We start from the raw sequence: 7,530 nt of genomic DNA, 5'->3' as shown, positions 1-7,530 counted from the left end.
TCAAGCAGGGACCCCTTTTGGTACTAATTGTGCCAAACTGTGAGTACACTTCCACAGGCCTTGAATTGCTGAAGTCCCAAATGACTTCTGTCTGCTCGCAGTTTCCAACCTCTCCACTGCTCTCAAATTGCAAATGCAACTGAAAAGAAATAGATAGCACTGTGAAAATAAGATGTATAAGCACCAAGAGCACACGCTCGCCTGCACATGCACACATACACACACAAAAATATATTGCTCTTGATATTAGACAAGCTCCTTAAAGAAATATAGGAGTGCAGAAAGTCAAATGCTATGGTAGTTCTGTAGTATCATCAAACACACACTATATTCAGAAATAACAGCCTGTTCCTGAAATTAAAAAAAGGCCACAACTACAGTTTACTATGATGATGTGTTATATTAAAGGTCCTATGTCATGCTGCTTTTTGGATACTTTTATATAGGCCTTAGTGGTCCCCTAATACTGTATCTGAAGTTTCTTTCCCAAAATTCAGCCTTGGTGCAGAACTACAGCCACTAGAGCCAGTCCCACAATGAGCTTTACTTAGGATGTGCCATTTCTGTGTCTGTAGCTTCAAATGCTATTGAGGAGGAGGGGGGCAAGGTGGAGGGTGGGGATGTGGCCTTGACCAACTGCCACTTTCCTTGTTTGCAAGCCATGATGTCTCTCTCTTTCTCATGGGCGAGCCAAATTCTCTGGGCGGGCAAAGCAGAGAAAGGGGAGGTAACCTTCCTCCTTATGACGTCATATAGGGAAGATTCCAGATTGGCCCATCTGAGCTTTCATTTTCTCAAAGGCAGAGCAGGATACCCAGGGCTCGGTTTACACCTATCACCATTTCTAGCCACTGGGGGACCATAGGCAGGCTAGGGAAACTCATATTAACGTTAAAAAACCTCATAAAGTGAACTTTTCATGCCATGGGACCTTTAAAATTAACTTTTTTGCTGACATTTTCCATATCATCATCTATCTATCTAGCAGTAACATCTAGATGTGTGCACGATTTAGAGGAATGTTCTTGAGTTTCAAATACAATCACAGAAAAACAGTGAGATGTGTCGTAGCGTCAGTAAAAACACATTTCACAAGGAGAAGCTTTGTTAATGTAATTGTTGATTTTGTAAAATATCAGAAAATATCATCACAAATCCCTAATGCAAAGAAAATAGGTAAAGCCTTAATTGTCTGAGAAGTTGGAGCTTATTTTTGCTTGATAAATTACAATTAAATGATTGTCAAAATATATATGACTTAATTTTCTGTTGATCAAATTGTTTTAATTCTTTTCAATAAACTACTCTCTGCAAGCAGAGATCATAGCATGTAATAAATATAAGTCAATAATGTATTTTTCAAAATGCATGCATGCATGCTAGAGCTCATTCAGTACAAAACGCATATACTTGATGTTCCTACCAACCATTTTCCAGGCATAGACACATCACAACATAAAGAAAACTGTAAGTGCCGTGCTTGCAAAGGGTAAAAACATCCATTAAAGCTTCTGATGCTCACAAATCAACAGAAGCATGCGGAGCAGAAGACTGTAACATAACATACAGAAAGGTGGCAAGGCGTTTTGAGCTCTTCCTCGGCATCATTCACCGCTGACTGAGGAAGAGCAGTGACGCTTCAATAAATATTTTCAAAGAGTTTTCAGTAATGTTGTTTCTCTGTGGGCCACTGTGAAAATCTTCTTTCCACTGTATCTGAAAGATACTAAAGCTAAGAGTTGTTTGATTTTTGAATGCATCCTGAAAAACCTGCCCAAATATTCCCAGGTTTAACATTTAACATTCAGGGTATTACCACGGGAAAAAGATTTATACAAATCACATGCAAACATGTCTATTAATACATACATGTCAATGTTATCCTGCATCATATATTAAAGTATGTCAACATAACACATATACACCATGCAGTTATGATGTACTGTATATTGCCACTGTGGCATTAAAACATTTCGTTTTAGTGGGGGGGGAAATCTTATTTGATTGATGCACATGCATATGGGGGGGGTGGGGGGGTTGGGGGGTATTTTCACACGCTTGTAGGTTTTATGAGCCTTAGAACTCTCACACAAAAAGGTTATAAAGTTCAAGTAAATAACACAAATCCCAAAACTGCAGTCAGGAGCTTTTTACTGCCAACACAGAAAATATGTGATTTGGCTCTAATATACAGGCCATAGGGAGCGAGTGGGACCGGTTATTGAACAGAATGCTTCTTGATGCTTCATGCCTCACCCGTTTCTGCCATTTTTCTTTCCATGCTCCATCCTTTTCCCTCCTTAATCAAAAGGACACACACACACACACACACACACACACACACACACACACACACACACACACACACACACACACACACACACACACACACACACTTCCTCCCACTGACTACAGTACGTCTCATGGTGGCCTCGGCAGGTGACAGATGGCGACCTCACAGCACTTCTCACTGTAAACTGAGTTTTAATCAAGCCTAAGCACGTGTGATAGATGCTAATTATCCACTGCAGGCTAAGAGAGGCAGGAGTCCAGCCCCGAGAACACTGAGACTATGCATGTGCATCTCTGGTTTGCTATAACTTTCCCCATTGTGATAAAAAACGCATTATAATTTATTAATGGCATTGCAGCTGAAAAGACAGTATGGACTGGGTGTCTCCAGCGTCCCTCAAGCTGTATTGCTCACCAAAATAAATGTAGATTGAGAACTTGACTTAACAGTAATCTTGGAGTCTTAAAACAAACTCTCAGAAAGTAAAGCAGTAGGATTTGCAACTGTCTCCAGCATACTTGCCAAAAAGACTCTCACTCAATTGTGCCATTTCTGAAATGAAACCACCAGTCTTATCCGAAAAGAGTGTGAATAGGGAGGATAAAGTTACATCTCTATCATGCCTTTACCATATATCATACACAGCCGACCTTGGAATAGAGCTAAAAAGAAGTTTAATTTATAATGTTGCAATTAGGTCACAGCAAATTAGACAAGATTCTATCGTCTTCTTTGCTCCCTTCGCTGCTCTCATTCAAATTCTCACTGTTCTCCTGCACATCAAAATGGCCCTATCCATTGTAATTTTGAACAAAATGGCTGTAAAATTAGACTTCTTCCTTGTAGAAGGGCAGATGTTATCTCCAACAGAGCCAAAGGTCAAGAATTAATTCAGTAACTGGCTCTTTAATGCTCACAGCTGAGTTTTTGTGGGGCGTTACAGAGTAGGGAAAAGACATTTTTACAGGATTTCAGTAATCTGATTAAAATATTTTTTTTAATCTTTTATCTTCATTTTTTATCAAATGGAAAGATACTTGCATAGAAGGTAGTTATGATTTTCAGATAGGTTATGACACAGAAGCTGGTAAACCCTGACTTTAGCATGCCATAAATGTATGAAGTAAATTATAAATATACAAAGTAGAATATTTTTCTTGCACAAACAAATTAAATTACAATCATACAGAGAGTCATTGCTTGCGGTTTGCAATGCATTAAAACTAGTTACTTCACCACAGTAAATCCATAAGGTATCTATATTGTCTCATCAAAGCCATTACTGTCATGAAAAAAATATGGTGACAATATGAGGGCTGGTCAAGCCAAGAGACAAATGAGTATTGTATATTTGTATATATGGTGATATGCTACAGCACAATGTTCTATTTCAGGATCAGGGGAAGTTCAATGGAAACCTGAGACTGAAAAGGTATTGAAGAAATTCAAAAATACAATAGGTAATAGAGGTATGGAATGTGTATGTCGTATAATGATTCATGCCTTTGTGTGCAAGGACACTGAGACCAGAGGAAGAGAGGAAGCTAGGCTCGATGATAGTGAAAGAGAACAAAGTAGAGAGGAAGGACCAGGAGACAAGCTGAGAGCTGAGGGTAGCCAAAGATGACACAGAGAGGACAGTGGAGGACAAAGGGGTGGGGATGGATAAAGAAGAAAAAGGAATGAGAAAAAGCATTTTTTGCATAGAGGAATTTTTGGCGCCCCCCAAAGAGATTTTAGCCAGCCCCAAAGGAAAATCACCAGCACCAAAATGATAAGAATTGAGAATAAAAATAGCGATTCAAATCCTCTCTGAAGAGCAATTTACCAAACAACTGTTAAACAAGCAAAACATTAACTTGAATATGAACTAATCACAGTTTTATCTCCAGAGTCAGGCTGTACCAGACTCTTCTGGTGATTTATTTAAATATTAATATTATTTTTTTTAACCAGTTTTGTTATTTGGGGGTTTTAAATAATAGGTAAATGCATAGATTTCTGTAAAATAAGGTAACACAGACTCATTGCCTTTACTTTATGTGGACTGATCATACTTACTGCCATGCATAGTCCCACCCCAAAGGCCCATTATGAGCCAGGACAAACCCTGAAAAGGATTATTTTTTACTTCTGCATATTGATTGGATGCTGAAAGCGTACCTCCTCGTCAGATGTGTTTAGAAAACAACAGGTGATGGCTATTGATGTCTAAAGTCAGTGTAAGCTGTAGGAAATATGCAGATGGCAGTGTGCTGTCAGAAAGACCAGAAAGAGGAGAGTTTGGAGAGAGAGTGAGAAAAGGAGCAGGTATGAAAAAAAAAAAACAGATGAGCGAAGGTAACGAAGAGGGAGAAATGGAGAATAAAAGAGGTCATTGGAGGCAGATAAAAGACACTCAATTAAATGACTGAATGGATGGCCCATTAGACCTGAATGGACACCTGCATCCTCCCCCTCCTCTCCTTCAGCCACAAGACAGGAAAATGTCAGCTCTTGGTTTGGGTTCATCAGCCTCCCATCAGCCACTGCAGTACACAAGCTAGCTGATAATCAGAGCTACAGGTACAAGTCAATATGCTACACTTCGCTGCAAGGTGTGTCGATTTTTTCTTGCTTCTTCTACAAACACACACAGGAAACTGCACAGTAGCAGAGAGAAAAAAGAAATGAAAAAGAACCTGTGCACTGGCTTTAAAGAGGAAAATAGCCAGAGGCTTATCGAAGTTCTGCATGCTCATTTTTTTCTCAATAAATAAGGAAAGATCTATTAAGGATAAATGTAAAAAGACAATAGAGGTGAAATTGGTGGAAAATCAAGAGTCCTGTACTAATCTTTCTTTTGATCTGCAGTCTGCCGTTTATTTTGCAATTTCTGACATTCATTCACACCCTGCTGGGTAGGAAATTTAGTGTCTTTTGTCATGTTCAAGAAGAAATGGCCTTCATATGTGGGTATATCTCATCGGTAGCTGTGCGATGGCAAACAAGCGATTGGCTTCATTATGTCTCCTCAGAATCTTAAAACCCGATTGTGCAAAATGGAAAATCAATCCAAGTCTGTTCCAGTCCACCGTAATGCTTTGTGTGTGAAGGACTGGTGGGGTCATATCAAACAAAGTTGCTTTGAGTGTAGGCGACTATCAACAGCACCCTGCTGGAGGCTACTGCAGCCAAACAATGTAGTTAGTTTAGCATTACAGCTTGTTTTAATTGTTTCAATTCTCCAACTAAGACACTAACTTTCATGCTCGTCTCTTTCCATTAGCTAAAGCGGACACAAATGCTTTCTTCCCTGTGCATAATGTATTTCTCCACTCCTCTCACCTTTCCTTGCAGAAATACTTTCAAAACAAAAAGGCTGAAAGGCTGATTCAGAGAAAGCCACACAAACACTTAGAAATCCTCTAAGCGAAAAGGAAAAGACAAAAAAATGAAATTCAAACATAGCAAGGGGAGACGTTTTGCATAGCCCTTGTGGATTGTGGACAATAGAGTGCCATGCTGATTCAAAGAACATGATTTTAGGTAAGCCTGCCTCAATATGTCCTCCCACAGAGCCCATTTCCCCATGTGTCCTTGGTTCACACAGAGAAACGTTCATACATCTGATCGACTGTGCTGTCAATGGGAGCACGAATTCTGCTTTCTCTCTTTCAGTCAGTTGCTCGCCCTTCCCGTCTTACTCCTTTGTTCATCTGGCTGGAGATGAAGGTGAATCACCACATCCTAACCTGATCGGTGCCTCGCATCACAGCCAAAACAGGACGGCTTTCTGTAATCGATTGACTTCTAAATCCCACGTACGTCAGTGCTTTCATTTACAGTGTATGTGCCTCCAAAAATCTTTACTGCGTGCTTGGAATTCCGACGGAATTGCTGGACATGTTAATACACAGTATTAAATGTATTTATTGTTGCATGGATGAAATTATACATATTTTCCACTGAGCGCAATAGAAACAAACAAATGACCTCCTGCATGTATTAATAATTAGAGCAAATACACATTAACATTAACCCTGGCTCCAAATCAGCATTATAACAAGTTTCCATAACAAACCATTGACAAGCTATGTTTGTTTCCTTCCATATATGCAAACACTTAATTGTTAATTACAACACTTGAGCTCCAATGAGGTTAAATGCCTCACATGTTACTCCCACACATGACGCAAAGCGTGGCACAATATTGCAGACTGTATAAATATATCATACCATTTAAAACGCAGCCAGTTCCAAACATATATCACACAGAGAGGAAATTAAATAGTCCTACTGAGTTTGGAACATGTCAGATCTGTGATAGAAATGTGATAATGTCTACATCAAAACCATATACAGGCCCACATAAGTCCCTTCAGCTTGTGGCTGTTTAAAGTTATCATTAATTCACAGTGACATGCATTATTAATCCAATCCCAAACATCCTTCTTATAGTACACATTTCTTCTTTTTTTCTAGTTGATGTGTTTGCATTCTCACAGATGGTAACCTGTGATAGGTACACACAGGAGGGGGCCATCTATCCGGGACTTGGCACTGGTTAACCGCTATGCTGCCAGTTTCTTCCTTTTTTTCATTAGTCCTCTTAGCAATACTAACATTGATTTTTTTTTTTTTTTCCCATTCCCACCATTTTATAGTCTACTGGACGTGGAGACAACCAAATATGTAATAAGACTATATCGATAAATTCTAATAAGAATACATTTTGGGTTTATTTCCCCAAGGGACCTATGGATATTTGCGTTACCAATGTTTTTTTTCACTGTTTTTATTTCCTGCATATCTGTAGTCCCGGCTTGCTAATAGTACACTGCTGACATTTATTCAGGGCAGCAGTGCATGACTCCTGGCATCCCACTATATTTCCACAACACACTCCACTGTCTTTTCTGTCTCTCTTCACAGAAGCCATCAGAAAACAGTAATAAAAGATCACAACTGAGAGTGGACTGAGGGTGGACTGCTCAGAGGCAAACTAATCTATCTTTTCTTTGTATCTTTGTTTTTCTTCTCGCTCACACTTTACACAGACTCCCCACTCTAACAAACACTCTTGTTTTTCTTACACCTCTCATTGACTTCAAATTTTCTTCCATCTCCCTTGGTGGGATTGTGAAAAGGACAGCTCCACATGTGTTAAAATATGCGTAAAAACAAAAGATTCCTTGCGAGCATTTTTCAGCTTTGAGCCAGCCAGACATGATGCAGGGCTCTTCTCAAGGGACAGT

The sequence above is a fragment of the Sander vitreus genome, chromosome 18 (assembly GCF_031162955.1).
Source record: "Sander vitreus isolate 19-12246 chromosome 18, sanVit1, whole genome shotgun sequence".
Lineage (NCBI taxonomy): Eukaryota > Metazoa > Chordata > Actinopteri > Perciformes > Percidae > Sander > Sander vitreus.
Note: the sequence above shows the minus strand (reverse complement) of the source record.